General features: G+C 37.4%; 1 protein-coding gene across 8 annotated transcripts in view; it reads right to left on the reverse strand.

The window, feature by feature from the left end:
• Nucleotides 1-27,519, reverse strand: part of TBC1D5 (TBC1 domain family member 5) — a 304,630-nt gene that overhangs the window by 265,958 nt on the left and 11,153 nt on the right. For all 8 annotated transcript variants that reach the window (XM_042474674.1, XM_042474672.1, XM_042474673.1 and 5 more), the window contains one exon: nt 18,162-18,224. The gene's annotated coding sequence lies outside the window, so the exon portion shown is untranslated. The remainder of the gene's footprint in view (nt 1-18,161; nt 18,225-27,519) is intronic.

Genomic DNA, 27,519 nt, shown 5'->3' on the forward strand with positions numbered 1-27,519 from the left:
AGCCCACTGCACCAAGCTAAAGCATTTTTTCAGGCAGAAAAGTGGAGTACAGTGGAGCACAACAGTAAGAAAATGCATCCTGTGAGAGAAAGGAGAAAGAGGAGCTGATCGCTTGATGTTTTAAATTTGGCTCCAGCCTCCTGGGCTGCAGTTGGGATGTGGGATGGAGGCGGGGATTATTGCACACTAAATCGCCACTGAATCACGGGTCACCATCAGCCCAGGTCCAAGCCATGCTCTGCCAGCATTTTTTACAAGTCAGAAAGCTTTCTGACTTCTAAAAAGTGCTGGTGGAGTGCGGCTTTGACCTGGTTGGGACCCGGGCTGATGGCGATTCGACTGCGATTTAGTGAGACGCTTCCATCCTGTGTCCCAGCTGAGCCTGGGAGGCTGGAGCCAATTTGAAGCATCAAACAATAAGCTCCAGAGAAAAAACAGAAGGACTGGCCCTACCATTAGGCAGAAGCCAGCAGGAGAACTCTCTATCTTGGCTGGTAGGGATTTGCCATCATTCCCACCCTACTCCATGTCCCACTGTTCTCAATGCAGCATCTGTGGCCACTTCCACAACTTTGCATCTCTGCCAAAGTAGCTGCAGCATCCATAGGAACATGACTGATATTTTGTCATCCCTCCAAAAATTGTGGACGTTTGGGGGCAATCTGAAAACTTTGATTTTCTTCTCAGAAAATTCCTTGGTTTTGTTTGTTATGCATTAAATTTTGTATGAAAGTAACTTAAGAGAGTGTAGATACTGCATTTATTAAAAACTGACAAAATAATCAATAGCAATCTAGGCAACACTGGTAAATTTTCTAGTATTACATAGCATCCCTGGACAGCTGATAGTACACATATCCCTACTGTCCTATTTCTAAGCTTTTCACAAGAATTATAAAAGCTGCCTGTTCCTTTGAGATTATGTGCAAGATTCTGTGTTCAAGAAGGTTACGTTATTTTCAATCAAGTCAAAACAGCATCATTTAATAGATAATGAATTTCCATTCCATTCCAGAATGACCAAGAAACATAACTCACGACATGCACTGCAAATTATGCAAGATCTGCTTCATTAAGTTTTCATGGAAGAGCAAAGGCTCACTTTCTGTTCTGCCTTCTAATTCTGAAATATTCTGCACCTAATTTTAAAATTTGTATTTCATATATATTCTTGGTGTGTCTTCATGTTATTTTCAACTTATGGTGACCATGAAGTGAGCCTATCACATTTTTTTCCTGGCAAGATTATTTTTCCTCTGCCTTCTTTTGAGGGTGTGACTTGCTCAAGATTATCCAGTGGATTTCCATGGCAGAGCAAGGATTCAAATTGTGGTCTCTGGAGATGCAGCCCAGAACTCAAACCATGACAACATACTTGCTCTCTTCATATATAGTCTATCCTTCCTATAAGCAGTTTAGGGCAGTGTGCTTTGTTTTATGCCTCACACATCATTTTAATTTCACACCTCAGCACTCTCTAAGTGGTTTACAATCTGTAAACAAATTGCCCTCAATAAGCTGGGTATGCATTTTATTGATCTATGAAAGGATGGAAGGCTGAGTCAACCTTGGAGCCCCTTGGATCGAACTCATAACCTTGTGGCTGCAGTAACAGCATTTAACTACTGTGCCACCAGAGTTCACAATGCATTGATGCAAATGCAAGATCAATGTAGAGAGTCAGCTTAATTAAATCTGCTAATTACCCCACACTCCAAAAGTTGTCCCACTGACAAGCTCTCTGCACCCCCTCTTCGCTGTTTGAAGCTGCTTGTTGATTTCTTGCTTCCTCTGGTACAAACAATGGTTGTAGTATGAAAAAGAAGATGGAAAACCCACTGCCTGCTTGCTCATTGACTCTCCCCTTGGTAAGCAAGCACATGGCAATAATGATGAGAAGAGTAGGGGGGCAGCAGAAGCTGGCAGCTGTCCTGTTCTACCTTAAAGGGAGATCCTGTCAGCACAGAGCCCAGCCAGATGAAGCCAGAGGTAGTAAGCAGAGGTCCAAGAAAGCCAAGTCAGTAAGCCAAGAACAGTCTAAGGCAAATTGCCAGGTAACCATTCGGATTCAAGAGATTCCAAAGTCTCAGGAGCAAATCCTGTTAAAAGCATAATCAGGAGGCATAGTCATAATCCTTGTGGCTGCAGTACCAGCATTTAATCACTGCACCACCAGGGCTCTCTGGACTACTGAACAGCATGCTCAGTAGTCACAGACAGTTCAGGAACCATTGGGAAAGAAAAACAGATGTAACCACTACAAAAGTTCATCTCAATTTTGAGGGCTGGATATCATCTGTACAATTTCTGCATCTATCTTTTGTAGCAACTGCCAACAGGAATATGGAAGCCCTGAATTGTTGCCTGAGTAAAGTGAGGTTCAAAAGCCCTGCTCATCAACTGAAACCCCAACCTTGGATTGAAAGCATAGCCTGCTCTCAAGAGTGCTCAGTATATACTCATATCTGAAGGATAAGATATGCTGCTTGGAATCCAGTTTCTTGATGTTCATTCAGGGATAGTTGCCAGGAGTACATATGCCCAGATTCACATGGTTTGCCAACTATGTTCCTTGCTCAGGAAGATATATGTGGTCACAGTGAGCCATATCTTAAAAACCTTGCATTTAGATTTCTGGAAAATGCTCTATGTTGGTTTAATTCCTAAAAAAATGTTTAGAAAGACAATGGGTTTCTTATTTGTTTTTGAGCCCTAGCTCTCAGACCCAGGTCAAGATATTTTGCTGTTTGAGGGAAGGACAAGACGGCACCATTCCTTATTATAAGGGGAGAAACCAACTGACCTGGTAGTTGAATATTATCAAGTCTGGAGATGAAACAATGTCTACCGACATGCCTAAAGGCAGCAGAGAATTCACTTAACATTGAATGATATATGTAGCTCTGTCTCCAAGGCAAATACTTCATATCCTTCAGTATTTGCCATCTGAGTGGCTGCTACATTCTGCAAAATGGCAGGGTCAGCCTATCGGTTCTTCACCCATAATGTCATAACCAACAAATCCCTCAACAGTGTAGGTGCAGGATATCCAAGAAACTATCCAATTACATATGGACCTGCCAGATGAACATAGTATGCTGTTAATGACCACAAATGTGAATCCTCAAAATTACGAGTCTGTAAGTCTGGCTTACGATCTTGTAACTATGAACAAGATGCTAAGCAGTTTGTATAAAAGGATTCCCCACGATACTTTGAAGACATTCCAGCACATTTCATATTCTTCTACAGGTTTCAAAGGCTGCAAGATGTATTATGATTGCTGATGACATAATATGCCTTTTTTTTTTTAGCCTGCCATATGGAAAAACTCACTTTTGTATAAGGATTTGTGGTCAGTGAGGAAAAAAAGTAAAAGCCTTATAAAAAGGTTCAATAATATGGCTTGGAATCTTCATGTCAGCAATATCCTCTAAAGAGAGCCATGTCAGATGGTATCAATTTTTTTTTTTGCATAGTCAATGAACCACATGATCAATGAATGAGTCAACTCCTTAAATTTTTCAATGATGTGACAGATGCTCATGATTTGATCATATGTGCTTGTCCTTCTCTGAAATGGTCAGGATGTGGTGGGATTTCTTCTATCATTTGCTTCACAGAGTATTAAAGCCATTATGGAATTGCAAGTGACAGATGAAGTACATGAGACACTAGTAAAAGACGTGGCCTATGCAATAGAAAAATCGAGAAGTTCCTATTGTTGGGCAGCAAAAATAGTGGTAAGAATATAACAGATTTAGTAGTAAATTTCTAGAAGACCCTTTTTAAAAAACTCAAAGAATAAGTGAAACCTAAAACATAACATTTGAGTACAAGTAATTATTTGGGACTGAACAGTGCTATAAGCTTCACTGACCTCCCTAAGCACAGTGTGAAACCAACTGATTGATACATTCTTAATTAATTTTTATTAATTAATTATTTGTGCTACACATTTATTACATTCCCATGTCTCACGTAGTTTGTAGACAGTGTTCCTATTAAAATTAGCAATATTCTTCAGGAAACATTAACTTGTTTGCTAACGAAAAAGCAAAGTGATGTTCTCCACATGTTAGCTGAAGTAGTAGGATTAGCATGGGAACAAAAAGTGTGGCAAAGAAAAAGGCATGTGGGATATTGGAAATTTCTAAAACACAACAGAATACAGATTACATATTTTCATAATTAATCCAATTAACTCACAACAGCTAAACATTAAGTCATATTCTTGTCATGATAGATTTAAACGCAAAAGAGCAAAGCGTGAGGTTGAGGTTGATGCTGAGGTTAAGAAGATGACCAGTGGAAGGGGAAGAAGACACATTTTGCCTTTTCCTCTCTCATTCTTTTTTCTCATTAAATTTTCCTTTCCAAGCTGTTTCCTAACAGCAGTTGTGTACAAAGGCTGGGAGGGAGTGACCTGCCCCAAGTAGAGACAATAAATACTGGTGGTACTGATGGCCTTTTCAAAGTGCTGATGTTGTCACTGGCCCCCATCCACTCATTCAAAGACCTCCTGCATTCAGCCATGGAGTGGAAAACTATCCCCAATCACTCACCTGGTTTTGTATCCATTCTCCCACATCTATCTCTTCAAAACAAGACAATACTCATGCCTCCCCACATAGCTAGGATGGAGTGAGGCAGGGGAGATATAAGGTGAAAGCTGATTAGCCACTGAGGTCCCTGAGCATTTTGGTTTGTTACCACCACATGTCAAGAACCGTTTGTTGTGCTGATGGAAATGCTATCGACGGCAGGTTTAGTCACTTCTACTTGGGAGCAAGCACCATTTGGTATTTATTTGTATTCCACATTTTGCTGGTCTTATACATTAAAATTAATATAAAATTATACATCAAATTAGTTAAAAGTATTCTTTATCAACCGTGAACAAAATATATCAATAAAAATGGCTATACTGTCTATTGCGAAGAAGAGTAATTTTGACAAAATAACTGATATCAGAAGATAGGCTTGCAAACAGAAACTGCAATGTTATTATTATTTACTGCAACGGATAAGTACAGTGTGCCCTCACCTTAAGCAAGGTTCCGGACCCCCCCTCCCCATAAGGCAAATCCCAAATGTGATCAGGCCCCATTCATTTAAATGGGGTGTGCCCCCACAGTGGCGCACACCCCATTCACCATATTAGGGCTTGCCATCCACATGACCTGAAGTCTGCGTATGGTAAGCTTGTGTACAGCGCAGGCACGCTGTTTAGAGGTAGAATCCCCCCCCTTTCACATGTACTGCCAAAGTGAGCACAATTTTCCCCTTTCCAAATAATATGTCAATGTGATTAAAAAGTAATACAGTCAGGCTTCCTTATACACAAAATTTTTATACATGGATTCAAGCATCCACAGCATGAAAATATTCAAAAAAGTATTAATTCCTGATAGCAAACCTTGATTTTCCATTTTATATAAGGGACACCATTTTGCTCTGCCCTTGTATTTAATGCGACTTGAACATCCACAGATTTTGTTATTCATGGGGGGTCCTGGAACCAAACCCCAGCAGATAACAAGGTCCCACTGTAATTCATTACTTTTTTACATTTTTGTTCTTTAATAGTTTACCTTTTACTATTATTTATTTATTTGTTTGTTTGTTTGTTTACTGCAATGATTAAGCATACAAAGCTCAATAAAAGGAAATTTCCACTGCCTGTGCTTCTTTTCTGGCCATTATTATCATTTGTTTCATTTCCTGATTATTATTGAAAATGATTGTCATGTAAAGGAGGGAGGTGTTAAAAAAATCATCAGCTCCAGGTGTCAAATATACCACTGCCTACCAGATAGAGGAAATCTATTCTCCAATACCTGTTCTTGCACAGGAACATCAACTGTACAGGAGAGTAATTTTTTTCAGTGCAGCAGAAGGCTAATAGAAAAGACTTAAGCAGTTAGCTGATCATCGACTCCTTCTGAAAGGATCCTTGCTGGTCCTCTGTTCATTCTTAATGCCACTAATGTCTGTTTGTGTTTTTTTTTTTTAAATCCTCTCCAAATGTTGCCACTACTTGCAATAAAAACCCCTCATATATTTATATATACACACACAGACCAGAACAGTGGCACTAGTTTCTATTTTAAATCCCTTCTCACAATCAATACATTTGACCTATCCTTAAATATAATGATATTGTCTTTAGATCAATCACACAAGTATCATAATTAGAAAAGGCATCTCAGTCTGTGTGAAATATGAAAAAAATAATATCTCTAAGATGGCATTTGGCAACTGTTGTCTTTTGTTATAATTGAAACTTAAAATAACTGTTTTTAAACTAAGGCCTGTTACAGACTGCCAAAATAAAGCTGCTTCAGGTCTCTTTGGAGGTATGCTATTTAAATGATGCATGGGTCCTAAGAGTCTGGAGGTCGCGCCAAAGCCACACTCCATTCCTAAACACTGGAGTGCAGCTTTGGTGCAGCTTCCGGATTCTTAGGATGCAGGCATCATTTAAACAGCATAGCACCAAAGAGACCCAAAGCAGCTTTATTTTGGCAGTCTGTAACAGGCCTAAGAAAACTATCTGATTACTTGGGAGGGTGTAATACAGTCTATCAAAAAAAAGTTCTGTGTCTTCACAGTAATAGGGAGTAAGTCACAGCTGGATTCATTTCTGAGTAAACTCCATAGGACTGCACAAGAAATTGTACAACTTAACCAATTAAATTTTAAATGTCACACCTCCACTTTTTATCCTTTCAGTGATGTTTCACGCCTGAAGCCTACTTGCTTTTGTTGCATTTCAGTAGGCATCAGAAAGAATGTGGTTTTAGATCATGCTAATGTTAGATATGGCTTATTTATAATTTTAGATTTGTGGGTTTGGATATTTGTTAATTTGTAATCTTAGCTGTGTTGATTTTATGTTGCTTGTTAGCCCCTCTGATTTCTTATGAAGAAGGGTGAGGCATAACCAAATATTTGTAGCAAATATAAATCAAAGAGTAAGAACAACGGTAGCAATGTCTGAATAATCACAAAAGAAAAGGGTTAAGCTGAACAAATAATATGAATGTGAAAAGATCTGAAGTCAAATCAACAATAATATCCATTTCATTCTGGATATATCATATAGGTGGTGGTGATTTAATAGGCTATTTTTTTCACATGGTTATGTCCACATGTCATTTTACCGATTTAAACAGAAAAAAACCTTCAATGTTCTCATTAAAACACACACCACCAGCCATGTACTACAAGCACCCTTATTGTTTTTAAAAGAGTTTATCATGTCACCATATCATCTGTCCACCTTGGCTGCCAGGACTGTGCCCACAAGTCCATATCATAACAAATTTTCTCACGCTCATTTTGTTTCCTCTTGACTTGACATGTTTCCACAACATTGTCCTCATGGGACTCCTACTTCAATCAAAAACAAATGTTTACCCTTCTTTACTTAAAAAACAACAACCTACAGTTAGCTCTTCAGTTTGATACAAGCAGTTATCAGAGAGATTTCAATCCCCATTTTCATCTCAAAAAGCTAATTTATTCTCTTTTCTTGGTTACTGCGACAACTATTCCATAGGCTTCTAACAATTAAATGCTAAGCAGCTGAGTTAGCTTCACCTCCTTTGATTCTATTGCTCAAAATGCATCTCATGTATCTTGGTATCTTCACTATGAGTTCAAACATTTGTTGATGAACAAACACTGATGCCTTTCCTTGAAAATGAGCAGAGCAATCTATTTTAACTTTCATTCTACAAACTGTATGTCCTATTTCTTCAGCAATATTCATGCTGACTTTTGGCATACCCTCCAGCATTATGTATTTTAATATACAAGCGAAGTTTTAGTTTGAATGGAAACTGGGGACAGCTACTCTGCCAAAGACAATTGGCTCATTAGGAATATAAAGACAAATTTCAGTACAACAGGAAAAATATTTGTGCCAAACATACCTTCTCATTAACCAAGCAAATGACAAATATTCAGGTTGCCACGAAATTGTCGACATTAAACAAACTTCAGCTCAAGCTCTGCAACTCTCACTCTCAACCACATTGATGAGGGAACTCACTAGACAGTCATACAGACCTCCTTCAGTGACATTATGCCACTACTTTGACACTGTTAGTCTACAATCATTGCTCTCAATAAAGTCTTCTCATATTTTCTGTACTATACAGTACTTTACACTTAACAGTAATATTTTCTGGTACTATACAGTACTTTACACTCCTCCCTCCATAACTGTCATCTTCCGGCCTGAGAGGAAGTGACCAGGCAGGCCCAGCTCCATCAGGGCTAGCCTGAAGGAAGAGACATTATCACACCAGCCTTGTATCTCATGGCAATTTCATGGCAATCCCTTATGAAAGGAAAAAGGAAAATAATGCTTTAAAAATATTTGTTATTACACCTCTCTTCTTTCACACAACTGCACTGCTTGGAAACTGCACTGCTTGGAAACTGCCCCCCCAATGGGTGTGGTAAGCCTCTTCACTTCAACTCTGGCATTACAGCCATGAGGTGCCATGAGGGGGCTTGATTCTCCTCTCTCGCTCTCTCGCTATTCCAAAGCTAACTCAATGCTTGAGTTGAACAAAATTTCTAATTTTGTTGTATTTGCATGTATAATGATGGCAAAAATTATTTAAAAATTTTAAATTTTATTTTGTCATTTTGCCCGAAGTGTGCAAATTCAGCAGTTTTTTTTAAAATCCCAACAGACATGAAGTTAAATCTACTTTGGAATAGCAAGTAGGAGGAGGTGAGAAGAGGTCCTGTCCTGTCATGTAACTGCTGTAATGCTGAATTGAAGTGAAGAGGCTTTTCACATCATAATAACTTGTGTTATACTAGCTAGATTGAGAGCTCATTGACAGGTTTTGCCCATCAGTGAAAAGGTGCCCTACAGTAACAAGGCAGCGGCAGGACAGACACAACATTGTCTGAGAAGTGCTGGCCAAAGACACTTTTATCTTGTTAAAATTCTATTTTTTAGCCTTGTGTGATACAGTCCTTCAATCCTCGTATAAAGTTTCCACTTGTATATCTTAATTTTCTTGTTAATTTATTATTTAAAACCATGTCCAGTACCCTATGTAACAAAGAGGTATGTCCTAACTATGAGCAAACTTCCAGTTTTGCATATGCTACATCTGTGCTGCCATCAATAAAATTGAAATAAAATGCTTATTTTTGATGCTTTTATTATCACCCATAAACAAAGGTAGTAACACCAATTCATTGGTATTCTTTTCCTCTGTATAAAGTATAAGATGCAAGAACTATTCTCAGAAAGGCTAACATTTGGTCAAAGTAACCACCTGTGAACTACAGTGCCCCACAATTCCTTCAGCACAAGGAAGAAGTATCCTTTAAAAAAATGGGGAAAGTCTATAAGGACAATAATGTCTTCTGCATATGATTTTATAAGGTCCTTCCTTCACTAACACAGAAATAGATTTGAAAGGAGAATGTGTCCAAATACCAAATACGAAAACAAAACAAATCAAAACAAAATACCATTCCAGATCTCATTTGCAATTTTAATATTCAGATCTGCCTTCCAAAGTATTTTAGCTATTCTTCTAAGCACCTGTCTATCTTCTACCAGTGATAAGGTTAGGAACCATAAAATCATCCCAAGTTTTTAAGAGGTGCAGGGAACCATGTGATCTCTGACAAGTTCTACCTATACTTCTCAGTCTTATTATTTCAAACCAAGGCAGATCAAGATCACACCATAAAAGGGTTAGTTTTGGTTAATTGGGAGATTTTATCTCAGTGCCACTGCAGATGTCTCTTATCTGTGTAAGATTACTTGATCAATTTGACTCTTCTGGTTCAGTTTAACATTAAATTCAGGCTAACATTAAATGTACATGCTTAATGGTGGAGGTTAAAGGGATAAATCATTTAGCCCACCATCTCCATAAAGTGATCACTTTTTCCCCTAAAAGGACAGTTAACAATTTTGGAAATTTTATGTAATGTTAAATTCACATCAAACATCAGTGCAGTATTATGTAGAGCCAGTTCCCCTTCCACTGTGGTCCAATGTACCATTCCATCATTTCTTATTGACTTCAGTATCTGTTAAATATTATACACAATATACACTGTGCCCTTGCCTTACGCAGGGGATCCGTTCTGGACCCCCCCCCCCTTTGCATAGAGCACGTTCCGTGTATGCTCAAGCCCCATTGAAAATAATGGGGCTTTCTACACTGCCCTTTGGGACGTCCTCCGGACGTCCCATTTTAAAAAAGGGGCGTCTCTTTTAGACGCCCCTGGGCCTAGTACGGACTCCGTCCGTACAAGATGGCGGCACCCCTTCTACATGGGCGCCGCCATCTTTACGTACTGGACGCACAGCGTCCAGACGTGTTGCGCCGCTTGTGACGTAGCGAGCGTGCCCCTGGCGCCTCGCTACGTCGCAAACGCGACGCTAAAAGAAGCTCCATTTTGGAGCTTCTTTTTTCGGTCCGCGCGGGAGTCGGGCCGTCTGAAGGCTCCGGCTCCCCCGCGGACCTACTGGCGGCGGCGGCAGACCGCCGCAAAGTGGCGGTCTGTACCCCGCCAATGGGACTTGTGCATGTGGCGGTGCGTGCCATTTTCTGTATGTTATGCAGCTTTCAGTGTATGACACAATCGCACTATAATATTTGTCCAGGCTAGTGATAGTTAAAAAGGTAAAGGTTTCCCCTTTGACAAGGTTGTCATAAGGGGAAACCTTATGATCATAAGGGGAAGAGCTCTTCTCTATTACTAAGCTGAAGAGCTACATTGTCAAAGATAAATCTATGATCATCTGGCCAGCATGACTGCACTGAATGCTGTTACCTTCCCACCAAAGTGGTACCTATTTATTTACTTGCACTTTTACATGCTTTCGAGCTGCTAGATTGGCAGAAGCTGGGACTTGTGACGGGAGCTCATTCTGTCATGCGTCATTTGGGCCTTGAACTGCTGATCTGCCAATCTTGCAATTGTCAGAGTCAGCATCTTAGCTGCTGAACCACCACATCCAATAGTTAGTCCACTCTTTTTAGAAGATAGATATTTTATACTAGCCAGAAATCTGAATTTTCTACCTTGAGTTATAAACATTCCAAATATATTCTTTCAACATTTCATCTTGTATCTAGAAGGACACAATGGGATAGTCTGGAAAAGAAAAAACCAATTGTAGAAGTGCATAAGCCTTAACAATAGCAATTGGTCTAACAGGGACATTCCTTTGTTTTATTTTTAATCTATTAAATGATTGGAGAGTAATTCCAAAACAAAAACCTATCTGTTATCTGGTACCTAAAACTTGAATAAATAGAAACATTTAAGTTTCTGCTGCATCAGTTTCTGTACCTGAGAGGAGTACTGTACTCTGAGAGGAGTACTGATAGAAAATATGCGGGACTTGCCATAATTAATTTTAAATCCAGAAATCTCAGAAAAACATTCCAAAAGTGATGTAAGGGGATCCATTTCTTATAATTAGTTTTGCAAAAATAACATCTCAAGCACATAAAGTCTAAAGTATGAACCCTTCTGCCCATTTTTATCCCCTTAATGAAAGAAGAAGCACTCAAACGGGTAGCCAACAATTCAAGGACAATAACAAATACAAGAGGTAACAGAGAATGGCCTTGTCCAGTATCTCTTTTTAAAATAAATTGGGTTCGAATCTGTACTAGTAGTACACATTTGTGCACTTGCTCCACAGTATATGTTTTTAATTAAATTTACAAATGTGGGGAGATCTTGTAGCAGCTTTGAGACTAACTGAAAGAATCAATCTTTCAGTTAGTCTCAAAGCTGCTACAAGATCTCTCCACATACTGATTCTACAAACTAACATGGCTATATCTTTAAATTTACAAAGGTAAGGCCATATCCAGGTCCACTTCTTTTTGTCACGCGTATTTTTTCTCCCAGTTCCACGATTTGTTCTTTTGACAAAAATTACAATTTCTGTGCAGCAAATTGCTTCTTATTCAATTTTTTGGTCCCTCCTTTTTCTATACCAGTATTTAATGCCTTTCCACTGTTTCCTTTAAGTTTGCCTTTTGTTTCTTTGCAATTAACTTTCTTTCTTCTTAGTCCATTTTCTGTGTGTGCTTGTTTCTCCAGTGCTACCAAATGGTTTAGTACCAGAGGAGACTCAACTTCTATTATTCAGCTTCTTTCCCAGATCTCAAACTAGGGACTGGATCCACAGATGGGGTGGTATGCTGAGGAAAAATCATCAGCACTAACAGTGATCAGCACTGGGACTGAAGCCAGCACCTTCACTATCAAAAGTGACCTTGATATTGAGGTTGCAGCTGTAGACGGTATTATTGGCATATATTCCTTTTGAATTGGGCATGAGATCAACATAGATGATGCCTTCCAGGAACAGACAGTAAAATATTGGCATGCCAGGTGCTTTTTTGACATGACATTTTGGTCTGTAAGGTGTTTGTCTCAAAGGAAAACCATGAAACTCAGCTACACCTGGCCAGCCTGGAAAAACATGACAATCAGAATAGGTATTTACAAAATAGGTTTCCTAAAACACAATGACAGAAGGAGTAACTACCACTAGGAGCCAGTTTACTTCCTCAGTTCATACACTTGCATAAGGGGATCCTTACACTCACAAGCCTAACAGTGTACTGACTGTGTCAAATGTGCAGGGAGAAAATAATCCAATGAACACCCTAGTGTCATGAAAACTATACTCAAAAAGAGAAAACAACAAAGAAACTAAAATAGGACAAAACCCACTCTTGAGACCTAAATCCACTCACAAGGCCTCAAAAAGATATTCTGGCTGATCTTGGAAAACTAAAAAGTGTCAGCTCTAGTTAATACCTGGATGGGAGACCACCATCAAGAACCAGGTGCTGTATGCTATATTTTAGAGGAAGAAACTGGCAAAAGCACTTCTAAATAACCCTTGCCTTAGAAAATCCTATGAAATCCATGGAATCATTATAAGCTGACGGGTGACTTCAATATACATAGACACCCTTTCCCTCAGAAATGAAAATAAATGAAGCTATTGCAGTAAATGCAACTGGTGTGGCGGCTAGTGAGGAAAAGATTGGAAAGGTAGAAACCATGACCATTCAGAATGAATACTAATGGTGATGCAGGTTATCTGCTGAAAATGTGAGCTCTAGATGTTTCATAGGCCATGTTGTGCACATGTAAATCCATGTGCCAGTTGGACAGAGACCAAGAACAACTGTACTTATTTTCTTTCTTGCTTTTTCTCCTTAAACAATTCCATTGTTTGAAACTTAATTCAAGCTTGTAACCTTGATGTCACTTTTTATTTCTTTATTCTGCCGAAAGGTCATATGCAAAATTGTTCCTTTCAAAACATACATAACATTGCACTGTATTTTAAAATGCTGTCTACTCTGTTCTGCTTTACTTTTCCACTCATTGTGACTATTACTTCTTCTTTGTTCTCTACACCAGTCCTCTGTATTCTTTCTAATACTGGGTTAGATCCAAATCTTCCTCTGTTTGAGTATCTTCCTCGGTTTGAGAATACTGTAGAATGAGGCAAATACTATATTTAGGTACAGCCTCCCAAAAATTCCAAGTGTATCTATTGCCCATAATTGTACCTGTAGCTTTGAAGGAATTAGAAGAGATTCTGAAGAGTAAAGATAAACAACTGAGCACTAAAGTCAGAATCGTCCAGCCCATTGTATTCCCTATCATCATGTACAGATGTAAGAGCTAGACAGTAAAGGAAGCAGACAGAAAGAAAATCAATGCATTTGAGATGTGGTGCTGGATAAGAGTGCTTAGAATACCGTGGATAGCCAAAATGACAAACAGATGAGTGTTGGAACAGTTCAAACCAAAACGCTCCTTGGAAGCCAACATCATCAAATTAAGGCTGTTGTACTTTGTCCACCTCATGAGAAGGCATGGGTCACTAGAGAAAACAATAATGCTTGGAAAGCTAGAGTGAAGAAGGAGGAGGGGAAGACCATATGCCAGAAGGATGGACTCAATCAGGGGGGCCACAGGCAGGATTTGCAGGATCTGAACAGAGCAGTGGAGGACTGGGAGTCTTGGACGTGTGTCATCCACAGAATTGCCATGAGTTGCAGGTGACTCAAGGGCAGCTAACAACATCTATTGCCTTGCTCCTGTTGGAATTGTGGTGGTCACACTTCAACTGAGGTGAAAGAATTTTAGCCTGATGCCAACAAACACAGACAGAACATAAGAGACTTGAAAATATAGGTGAGTTTTTAATAAGAATGAAAATTTATTAAGAGAAAATCCCCATGGAGGAGTAAGAGATGTAAATTAGTGGTTTTAAAAATCATTTAATTCCCTAATCTTAGTCCAAAGATCTTACTGTATATATGATAATTAAGAGACAGGCAGCTCCTGTTCTCCAAAGCACATGCTAGACAGAGAGCGAAGAAAAGGAAGGAAAAAGAGAAAGTATCTCCTCTTGCTGAAATATATCTACGGCTCAATCCTGATACATATATCATTGCAATAACATTTTGTACTTTGCAGCACAAATTAATAAAAATCAAAGATAAAAGAAAAAGATGCAAGGAACTGCGTTATCTTACCATTGGGAGTGGTAAAGCCACACACACATACAAAACCTAGAAATGTGCAGATGTTTCCTTTTCATACACAGTTAGTAAACAGTACTATTCAGGTTCCTGAACTCTTTAAGTACAGCAGTTTGCAAAATTATAGTTTACATTTAGAAAATACAGATGTAATTATTATGTGGAAAGAACTACTATTGTCCAGTGGGAGACTATTCCAAAGAGCTACTGTATGTTATTGAACTTGTTGAGCATCTCTGAGCTAATTCCCACGTTAATGTTAGCAACAAAGAAAACCACCTAGGCAATTTACCATCATCACCCCTACCCCCCAAAAAAATTAGACATGAAAAGAGAAAGAACAGTTCCTTGATAAACATATAGTGGTGCATTTGTAGTGGTTCTCTGAAACGTGTATTGCACTCCAAGAAACAATTAAACTTTGCCAACTTTAACTTGTAAGTATTAACAGAGGTTGGAGGGACTACTACTTTAAAAAATATAGCCTTGTGGTACAAATCTACATGCATGCACAAGCATGTTGTCTGTCACATTTTTCAACACTGGACCTACTTGAATGCAGCAATCATTATTAGTTTTTTAAAATCTCTAGCTAAAGTTCACATGTAATTAAAAAGCAATATCCCAAACACTATTATTTTATTTAAAAATGATACAATAATAGAAGAACGAGTTAGCTTTTCTCACAAATCTGCTGGGAAATGGCTGGGATGTGAAAGAACTCACTTGTTTAACATAACCTTTTGCTGTGCTTTCATTGCCATAATTATAAAGTAGCTATTCTAAGGGTCAATCCATAAAATGACTTACAGTATATTACTTCTGTAACTACATAATATGTCATTCAGGAAGCATTTAATAATACTACTAGCAAGTAAGAGAATACAGTGACAGCATTTTATATCAGTGCTTTGTGGGTCTGTTTCCAATGAACATTTTCTTTATTGTGCAGAGTAGGTACAGGGAATTTCAGCTTCAGATTAAAAGGTTAAAATAAATTTTAAAACCTCTTTTAAAAAGATGTGCATTGTATGGAGATACTTCCTAATTTAGAAAATATAACTCAAACTTTCGCTAAATACGTCAGCATATCTAACCTTTGTAAGTTATGCATTATAAAAATTATTATTGGAAAATCACAGGAAAGGTAACTATAGGTTTTTAAAAAGTAGCCATGGTTTACACAACTTCTGCAAATTTAAGTATGAAAAGGTTATAATTATCTCAAGTTATTCATCTAATACAAAAGAGAAAAGCCATTGATATAGACTGTACACAAGTTTTTATCCATGTAGATAAATCAAAAGAAATAGCTTCCTTTAAGGCAAGCATATGAAGATACTAAAGCAAGATACCAATTAAATATTCATACATTCAATATTTCAAAATAAGAAATTTAGATATACACATGCATAATTTAAGTTCTATAGTGAAACCTATCTACCGAGGCCATTTCTACTGTATTTCAATAGCAACTCAACTTGAAATGTACAATGCATCCTTCTCTATGCTGTGTTAAACTTTAAATTCTATAGTAATTCATTTCAAGCACTAAACACAGAATAAAGGGCATGGTACAATTATAGATACAGCTTTGCCCTCAACAGTATACCAACTACTCATTCCACACTGCTATAAAAAAACCTAGATTGGTAAATAAGTACATTAAATGGAAAAAAAACTGTAAAACATTTATGGCTGATGATATCACAGCAATAATGTATAAGTACATCTATGTGCATGCACAGCTTCACACTGTTTTTTCACATGTAAAGTAAGTATGGTTCTGTGGCTATTTAATAAACTAATAATACTGTAATAATAAATCATCATCAAACATGAAATATCTGCAGAATTATATACATAGAACACATCTGCATATGCATCCTTCTCCCTGGTTTTTCCTCACTAACCCATCTCTAGTTAATTTAAGGGCCCAAACAGACAGGCCAAAATAAAGCTGCTTCGGGTCACTTTGGAAGTGTGCTGTTTAAATAATGCATGCATCCTATGAGGCCGAAAGCTGCGTCAAAGCCACACGCCAATCCTAAGGACTGGAGCGCAGCTTTGGTGCAGCTGCTGGCCTCTTAAGATGTGTGTGTCATTTCAACAGCGTACCTACAAGCAGCTTTATTTTGGTCTGTCTGTTCGGGCCCTTAAGATATATTGGATATCAATAATCTATCTTCCTTGTAGTAAAAATAAGCTCACTGTTTGAACACTCTTTCTATATTTTATCTAATTTTTAGTTCATTTTCTCCTTTAGTTTTCTCTCCATTGTGCAAATGTCTTATTGTAACTGTGTGCTATTTTCTTCATTCCTTATAACTGCTTTTATTTACCCTGACACTATACCAAAATGAGACTGCTTGACCATGAACTATACCACTCTTCACTGAACACAGAGCTCTAAGCAGAACTTCTCAGTAGTTTAATAGTAGCAATCTATGCCCGGAAGCTAGCCTGTGACATAAGGGGTGGCTACCCTTCTGATGTGTAAAGGGAGCCTTTCACAACCACTGTGCATGATAGCCTTTCTCAGTATGTGTACAATTAGCATGTCCGTAGGTATAATATTTCAGAAAGAAGGATATGAACACTGACAGCACTGTGTAGGTACCACAAGGACGTACTCAGTGCAAAGAGAGCTTCCACATCCTACACAGAGAACAGATGGGAATTCAAAAATGCACTGCTGAAATGGCTAGAATTTTGGGTCAACAGAAGTTTCTTCCATCACAAAGATCCACTTGGTCCATTGAGAATATTTACAGCAAATACGTTATTTGTACTTTAAAAAAAGTTTTAAATTTTTCACCCTAAAAGTTAAAATTTTCTCTTTGCGTAACTACTAAATATCATGACTGGGAGTGTGCACAAGTAAGTACACATTCATGGAACAAAAAACAAACAAAGAAAAACCTATGTAAGATGTGTACCTACAAGGAAAAGTACTTCATATGCAGAAAAATATATATATGGATGGATCTTTGCAATGAATATAAACTTGCCTCAAAGCTAATACTTTAATTTTCAAGAAGCAAGTAAGGGAATAAAAAAAACTAGTCAGTAACAATGCAGCGTCAAAAAGCAATAAAATCAAAATTAAGTTATAAATAATTTAAAGCTTGTCATGAAGATGTATTAATAATTCATCAGATAAATAATTTACTAAATAATCAAATAAATAAATAATGAAATACATAAATAAATCAGCAAATAAATAATTCTGCAAAATAACCTAAACAATAAGTCACTAAAACAAATGACAACCCTACAAAACTATAACGATTTTCTAAATTCGGATAGTTTTAAATAAACAAATGCATATAAACTATATCAATCTCTGGTAGGGGAAAATATTTGTCTGTGATACTGGTAGATTCCTGATTACATTACAAAGGATACACTTTAAATTTCACAAGAAAGAAGCAATACTCTAAACTAACAAGACTGCTACTGTGTATCTTGCCCTTTGCATTCTACACAAACCTTTTACACAACTAATTTTTCATCAAATATATGTGGGTAGGCTTTTTGTCAGATTCTTTATTTCAGTTTAGTACTTACAATACTGCTATAGTCCTTCTTGGTAGTTTTCTTACTATCTTCTCCAAACCTTCAGAAGTTTTGCTGCAGGGGGAAAACAAGTAGAGTAACCTTAATTATTACAGATGGTATCTCATTCATTAGTGCATTACAACATTTTATTTGAAAGCACACGAAAAGCTGTTTTATAATTCTACAAAGTAACTTAATGTATAACAATCACTACTGTTTGCCGACTACCTAAAGTTTTTAGAAGTCTTTGGTGGAATGATTTCAAGCAGACTGATGCCTGTTTGTTGTATTTAAACTGACACACAATCTGTGCAAACTGGCACTCATTCAGATATGAAGACAAAATGTGAGGAGGACAAACTCCTTGGCTGACTTTTAAATCCTGCCCTTAATGTTTAAAGCTCATGTCCTTGGAATTACACAGGGGTTACAAAGTCTTTACTTCTAGAAGCATAGCTGTACTTGTTTGTTATAGCAAAAGAAATAAGAAATTTCGTGGCATCCAAAAGGTAACATGTGTATTCTAGGATAAGCATGGACCACAGCTCGTATTTTCAGACACTGTGTTCCTCTTATTTTAGTACACTCATAACTTAAAACTATAACAGGGGAACCCAAATCCTTAGCACTGTGGTCCAACACAGTGGAATGGTAATTATAAAGCTACAATGAATATATATTTTAATATGCCATATTGATGCTCCAAAACATCATATTTCAAAATGGAATACAAAATACATTCCCCTTTAAGTCACAAATTAAGGTGAGTACAAAAGTTGTTACTGCTACTGACAACCACCGTTCTCAAAATGTTAGAGTGCCCTGAAATATAATGGCTAAAAACAGAATAGTACCTGCCACAACATAAGTTATGGGTAAACAGCAATCTTCAAATAAGACTTATACGTAGAATTTTAAACTGCATGGGTATTGTTATATCACCTGGGCTTCTTTCATAGGACAAGCCAGAATTTCTTGTTAGGGAATTGTAACAAGATGACAATACTATAATGCTACAGTTTCACTCATCAAGTTGTCACATGCTCATTCAATTTGCTTTGGAAAGGACTGGCTGGCATCCTGTTGGTTTGTCCCAACTAGAACTGACTTGTTCAGCACCATTCAACAACTGTTGAATGATGAATCAACATAGAGGCAAATCTCATTGATACAATGGGTCTATTTTTAAAACACCAGTCTTTTCTAATTGCCAAAACAACATTTTGAATATTACTAATATGGTGCTTAAATGTCCCATCTTTCAAACTAAATTTAACATTTCCTTTATGAAAGACTTCACATGATTAGGAAATGTGACATATATATATCCTTATCAATGATTTCCACTTTTTGAAGCAGAACAGAAAGCAGTAGCTTAGATCTCTATAAAGATGTACTGTACATTGTTTTATAATTTTATATTTGATTATGTGTCAATTGCTACTACTGTATAGTATAGTACTACAGAGTGAGGAAGGGCAACAGATTGCAAAAGGTTTTTTAACACATGTCAGAATCATATCCAGGGCTCAGTAAGCCTCTCATTAACATCTTTTACCACTGTAATATTGTAATAAATTTGCAAAGAAAAACTCAATTATTACATCTCATTTGGACTACTGTAACACGTAAGTCTGTCTTTAGAAACTATTCAGAAACTTCAGTGGGGCCAAAATGCTGTGGCTAGGCTGTCACTACAGGAACCATTTTTATTCCCCTGCAATGACTTCCAGTCCATGTCTGGACAGAATTCAAAGTGCTCGTTTTGACCACTAAACGTCTTGGGTCCAGACTATCCCAAAGACTGTAACTCCTTATATAAACCAGCACAAGCCTTACATTCTGCAGGAGAGAGCTTTTTCTCAGTCCTAACACCTTTGCTAGCACAGTTGTTGAAAACTTGTGTGTCTTCTCCATGGTAGCTTCCAGACCAGACTGTGGGACTCCCTTCCACAGGAGGTTTGGTTGGCCCCTTCCCTGATTACTTTCCACCAGCAGATGAAGACATTTTTATTTAGGCAGCCTTTTGAACTGCAAATTTTATGGAACTGTACTGTGTGTGTAAATGTTCTGTTTTCTAATATTTTCATTTTATTTTATTGAAATCAAGTTTTAAATATGCTTAAGTGTTTTAACTGTTTTTAGGATTTTTTTCAATAATAGTAATATTTACCATATGTACTCGACTATAAGTCAACCTCATGTATAAACTGACTTACTAACTTACTAACTATGGATTTTGATATGACCTGTGGATAACTCAAGGATAAAACTTAGGGTCATGTAACAAAGGATGTAAAGGGCAAACAAAAGGAAAATGATACCAAAGAACCTACAAAATCCCAGGAGGCATAACTGTTTGTGCTCACTCTAAAGCAGCAGTTCCTAACCTCTGCTCCGAGGAGCCCTTATGTCTCCGCCTGCACTTCCCAGGTGCTCTGTGGCTGCTCCAGGAAAATGAAAGAAATAAAAATTGAATGAAATTAAAGAATAAGAACATCTTAAACACCATTAACTTGTAAGACATAGAGTAGTGCTCTTGGGAACTCCGCCATAGAAATAAGGGCTCCGCGAATCAAAAAGGTTGGGAACCCCTGATCTAAAGGATGGATTGATGCAGAGGCAACGATGGGAAATAGTGGCTGTGTGGTGTATGGAGGAGGCAATCAGGCATGGACAAAGAAAATGCACTCATGTCAAAAAGGATCAAAAAGCAAAGCAAAGAAAATGGCAACTAAATTACCCATGGTTATGCCCTTTAACTTTAATGTGATAACTCTGCCTGATTTTTAACCCATCTGACAAGAATACCCAAATGTCTTATTGAAATCCTTCAAAACCTCTTGCCACTCCTTTGAGGGGAGGTGCCAAAGAGTGGCCACTGCCACCATTTTTCCACCCAGGCATTCAAAAAGGTCAGAAGCGGCATTGCAGCTGAGAGCAGAGTAGGCTGATGCTTCTTTTAGGTGCTCCTGAGACAGACTAAGCTCTCACCTTTTGCCACTCTACCCAGCGAAGGGGATGCCTCTTTTTTTGTAAGAGCTAAAGTACAGTATTTACTTTGATCTACGGATGTCGACTCAAGTTTGTTGGATCATTTTTGGACTAAAATTTCTAGAATTATACATAAGTATATATAGTAATTCCTTTTTAACCTTTGTACGTTAGTGTTTTAGCTGTATCTTTTCAAATCATTCTAAGACAACTTGAATCCCATTTGGAAGAAAGGCAGGATATAAATTCAACAATTAAACAAATAAATAAATGACAAAAAACAACAATGCAATGGTGATACTCCACCAATAGTGTTGGAGATGTTGTATTAAAACAGCTCATTCATTATCCCTGTAAACAGCAAGAAAAAGTGTCAATACTGCTATAGCTCTTGTTCTATTGGGAGCATATCTACTTTAAATGGGATTTTGTTTATTTCTTGAATACAGCAGAATTAATGATACTAGAATTACCTCACACTTCTTGAAGCATTATGTGAGATTATTCCTTGGTCTCTTCCTCTTTGATTTAGTATACCTTTTAAGATTATTTATTAATGTTTGGATATCTCATCCATCATCCATTATTATTGGTGTCGTAAATTAGAGAAATGGAACAAAGCACTGGACTATTCACTTTTTCCATATTCATCAATAAAACTATCACCTTCTCTGGCACACAGTGAAGGAAGAAAGTTTGGTCTAACTGTCAAAAGGAAAGAACTATCTCCACATAAACAACTACTATGGATAATTTCTGAAACGTGGCTCGGTCATATGAAAGGTCACTGGGAATGCAGAGTTGCTGGGCTTGAGCAAACAAAAACAAAAGAAAGATATATATGACACTTTCATGAGGGGGCAAACTGGGAAAGGAATGTGTCTATTCAGGCAGACTTGGGCATTAGTGGCACAAACTGAAACTCAGGAATAGTGACTCTTTCAACCGGTGGTGTAACAAAAGTGGGGAAGGGGAAAATCACATCAGGCAGATTAAGTGATAATTGGTTAATGCAAACTTGCCACAAATGTTATTAACCCTGACCCACATAGAAATCATTTGTGAAAACCAGATTATACAGCTAGGTGCTCTCTGGATATCTGTCATCATGTGTAAATGGTACTGAAGGTAGAAAAGAACTTATGAGTGTATCAAACAGCTACACATCTGTTTTCTGTGCCCTTTACTTTTCAGATATGGACAGGTATCCAAAACTCTTTTTAAAAATAGGGCAACCCTTTCTGGAGGGCAAAACAGAGCTGTATTTCTTTCAAAGTATTATGCCAAGTTTCTCTGTGTTATAACAAAAATTATTTCTTTTTGTATTTGTATTATGAATAGAACTATTTAAAATTACAAAAATGTAACAGAATTGTCCTACAAAATCTACTTAGTAAGCTCTACTGAGATCAATAGTATTTCTTCTCAATTTATATTGCACCTGGGTATTTGGCGTAATAATAGGGTAGGCTGGTATAAATCAGGTTGGTTTAAGCCAAATTACTTAAAAAAATAAAAATAAACCCCCTGTGTTTTTTAATTGATTATTTGCTTTTTTTAAAAATAGCAAAAGCAACCGTATTTACATTTCTATACCACTTAATACAGAACTCAGTAGTCTCTAAGCAGTTTACAACATGTGAGTCTACTACTGGCAAGTACAGTACTAGAGGTACCAGGTTTTTTATTGTCTTTTTTCCTCCAGCTTTTCCAGACATTCTGCTTTCCTGAAGGCACAGATATTACTACTGTTGAAGAAGATGAGCAAAACAAAGAGAAACAGCTCACAATGGTGGTTTTATACTTCTAGTTCGCTTTCAAAGTTTTGACAATAGGAGGTGAGGCTTAATAAAATTCCATTCAGTTAGCACTACCTAAACTTGAGAAGATCTTTATCTCACTATTCGTAATTTTAGTGCATTTGTTTGTTTTGCTTTTCTGTTTACATTTTAAAATAATCTTTTAAAGTCAGCTTTAGCCATCCTTAAACTCTGTGTGCACACCTTCAAGTGGCCTGTTGACATAGGCGGCCCCATGAATTTCATATGGTTTTCTTAGGCAAATAATATTAGGAGATGATTTTGTCAGCTCTTTTGTCACTTGGCATTCATTGGCAGTCTCTCATTCAAGTACTAACCAGGGCTGACCCTGCTTAGCTTCCAAGATCAGATAGGATCTGGCACCTTCAGGGTATTTAGGCTCTATCTACTGAACTGAAAAACTGTGGGGACTTCTACAGCTACAACTTTTATCTTTTTCCATTTATTCAAGCAGAAGGCTCTCAACTGTATTCTCAGATTTTATCACCACAGAGGTAGGAATGATATGCAGCTAATATAAAATGCAGTGAGAATGAGCATGGATGCATGAAGCCCCAAGGCTTAATCAACAGAGTCCTCCATGCATTAAACCGTATGGAATTCTCTTACACCAAAGAGAATATCTTACACAAAACGCCCAAAACAGTACCCATCATTCTAAAAACAGAAAACCAGAAACACCAGCATGTGATCAAATAACCAAAGACTAGATTTAATACTGTGGCTATAACAAATTAAGGAGCTAGATTAATTTCAGGTGAAAAAATGGACTGCTATTTATAAGAACTTTCTTGGAGAAATATGCCACAACAGGCCAAAATAACAAAAGTGCAGCTGAAGCAAGTGGTGTCACTAGGGTTGGTGTCATCTGATGTGGTAAATCATGATGTCACATCCCTTCTCTATCTCTCTCTGGTTTTTGGGATGGGGGGGCATGCCTGTTTGTTGTGCTTTCCCCTCCATCCACTCACCCACACCCACACACATACATTCCTGTCATAAAAAGGCAGCAGCAGTACATCTAGGCTCACTGTTCCTACCTGCAAAGCTGAGGAATTTGGAAGGCATAAGATGCATTAGGTGTAGGGGAGAGAAGGTTGGCAGTAGAAAGAGGTGAAGGCAGTATGAGCAGGGGATAGTGTGGAAAGAAGGATGGGAAACAGCTGAAAACAAGCAGAACTCTCCCATCATGCCATAAAAGAAAGACAACCTCAATGGAACTCTTTTGAAAAAGAGGTTTTGGTGAGGCAGCACACAAGCAACAAAAATGTTTGGGTTTAAAACAAAAAAACTCTTCTACTCTGGGAAATCATATTTGATCCAATGAACCAATTAAGAAGCCTTGAACTTTCTAGTAAGATAGCATGGGAATGGCCAGCATGACCTCGACTAGACTTCAACAAAGTCACAGGTATTAATAATGAAACTTCAGGTTGCAAAGGCTAAAAAAACACTGAAAATCAATGAGGACACTAAGCAGCATTTAGTAGTAGAGATTCCTTTTGCAATGTATCCACACGGCAGAAATAAAGCAGTTTGACACCACTGCCCTGACTCTATCCTACAGAGCCCTGGGATCTGTAGTCTGGTGAGGTATTAAGCCTGGTCTGTTATAGTGTTCAGCAAACCACAAATCCCATGACTCTGTAGGACAGAGTCATGGTGGTAAAATTGGTGTCAAACTGCTTTAATTCTGCAGTGTTGTAACAGAAATTTCAAGAAACTTAAAATTCTAGGCTTGGCAGAGCAAAGAATTAACAGTAATTTGAAAATCCATAAGTTTATTTCCAATTGTCGACAAAGGAAACATGAACTCAGTGGAATTCAAGTTCCAAAAAGCTGAGGCCCCGATCAGGACAAAATGGCCTAATTTTATAGTCAATTACACAAAGAAGCTCCTTCATCACATCTCATTGGCTAATTACAATTTAAACATACAGAATTATTACAATCAAGACAGAGAGATATGCATATATTAAAATTGTAGTTTCCACCTTTTACTCCTCCCCTAGGAATTCAGCAGCCTTCAGTAACCTTCAACAGTTGTATTTTCTTATCTAAGTTGTATATATTATGTTTGTTCTGCTGGTGCCAGGTCATGATGCACTTATTATTACTTTATGCTCTAGTTTCCTCTATTTTCCAAGCCTCAATTTAAAACTATTTTTCTTTTAACCAAAGTGACTCCATCTTTCTATAGCTTTTTATTATAACAGGAAAATTCTACCACTTCAGTGTGGCTACACCTTTAAACTCACAAAGGATAGTTTGGGAATAACACCATAATCTATGCATTTGAAAAAATAAAAGATTATCTCCTGAACTACTGGGGCGATATATCATTGGACAGAAAGGGGAGGGAAAAGGTTTTGAAGGGATTTTACATGCCATCACACCCGCAGGAGTAAAAATATTCCTAAATCTAGTCAAAGTGCTTAGAGAACTATAACTACTGGAAAGAAACAGAACCGCCATCAATCTAAAATTAGTCTCTGCAATCATTCTAATTACCTTATTGACTTCTTTCACCATTCCACAGTTGCTTCCAACCACATTCAAGAGCCTAAATAATTGCCTCAGCTCTTATATCCTTACTCTCATCTTTAGTGCCTGGTTCTGACATTACATCTGCCCCATGAATGCTCCTAGGAATACTTTTGCATCATAGTAGTTCCTCACAGTAGATTTAATATATCAAAGCTGTTCATCACATAAAGTATCATGCAAGATGCTCTTGTGAAGGTATAGCATAGACCAGTACTACTCAGAATGATGGTCTGTCTATAGACTTGGGCTGGTTTGTGAGTCATCAGGTGACAGTACACTAGAAATTTTCAGGAAATATAACAATATGACACAAGTACAACATGATTTCTGGCACATTGGGGGTGAAATTGCTGGTCTGGTAGCTTGAGAAAGGTAAGCAGGACCAAATGCTAGAGAAGCAGCAACCTTAAGTTACAAATTCCTTATGGAGTCACCATAATAGTGTAAACATTTTCAGCAGATTCAAATAGATTGCACTAATATGAACCTGCTCTAAGAAAACCACAATCTATTAAAATTTAAGCATAATGTTTTTTGAAATACAAATAACTTTAAAATCTGTCATATCTGAAATAATAAAGCTTCAATCAAATAAGTAATGTGCAAACCCTAGGAACATTTTATCACATTAGTGATTTAATATCACAAAGTGCCATGTCATACTAATTGTGATATACAATATATATTCTCTCACCTTCATGTCCCCTACTAAATTTATATTGATTGCAATGACAGTGATTTGTTAATTCAGAGTCCTATTTAAATGGAAACTTTCCATTGCTGAAGTCAGCAGTCATGCCATTCATGTCTCCTAGACTAAAAACACACACCAATTTTCTTTCTTAGAACGAATATCAAACAGCCTGAAACACATGACTGCAACATTTGACTTCATGAAATAAGTGCTTACTCAGCAAGCATCCTGAAGGTAATACATTACTCTACTTAACTATACTAGCACTTTATTATCCATTTTACACAAGAATCCATAACAGTAACAAGTGTATTGTTTGACACACAGTGAAAACTTATGAGTAACCCAAAGATATTCTGTCTGACCCCTGTCAGATCAATTAATAATTTATTTAACAGTGACAAAGTATCATGACTAACAAAAACTCAAGGCAATACAGAAGAAGCTATTCTAATGCTGCCAAATAAAATGCATACAGTGACAACATGTACATAAACTAAAAAATAAAATATACCAAAGAAATGTTCTTTTTCTTCTGAAAATCTTTGTTTCAATCTTATATTGCAAGTTAGAAATGAAAACAATTAAATTTATGGACACTGTGACAAATTCAAAACAAGGTACTGCTTATTTGTTGTATACCTGAATCCTTTTCTTCAGAAAAAGTAAAGTATTACTTTGAAACTTTGTTTCTTACTAACTAACATGTGTATACAGCAAATGCATACACATACATGAAAGCATTCCCAAGAAGATGTTATGCGTGTATAAATACATACACATACATCTAGTATTCAGGCATATGAATAAGTTTCACACCAAAATGAAATTTGCCCTCTTCCGATCCAATGTCAGCAAATCTTAGCTATGCAACAGATTTCCTTCCTATTATTAGAAGCTGAGTCAGATAAAATTCCTTTGCTATTATAGCCAGAAATCCAGGGGGGCAGGATGTGATTTCTGTGATTTACACTGACCAAGTGGCTCAGCAGATTGGCCTGTAACAAGCACCTTTCCAGCTCAGTGTGGATGTTGCCAGCATTTTAAAGATTCCACATCTAGGAACAAATATTAGTCTTAGGTCTGCCACTCTGTCAGATATGATTATCCAGATCCAGGGCTGTGGCAAAACTAGACTAGCCATGGCATCGAATATAACATACCTATATTGCCAGTTAAGTGGATAGGCCTAAACAGCTGCAACCTCCTGGCATTTTGGAGCTTATGTGAACATGAAATCTTCTTAATGCAACAGGCTAAACCAAACTCTTTTTAAAAATTGAGTTAGGGCCAGTACAGACCAGCACAATAC

This window comes from Sceloporus undulatus, chromosome 6 (assembly GCF_019175285.1).
Source record: "Sceloporus undulatus isolate JIND9_A2432 ecotype Alabama chromosome 6, SceUnd_v1.1, whole genome shotgun sequence".
NCBI classification, from domain to species: domain Eukaryota; kingdom Metazoa; phylum Chordata; class Lepidosauria; order Squamata; family Phrynosomatidae; genus Sceloporus; species Sceloporus undulatus.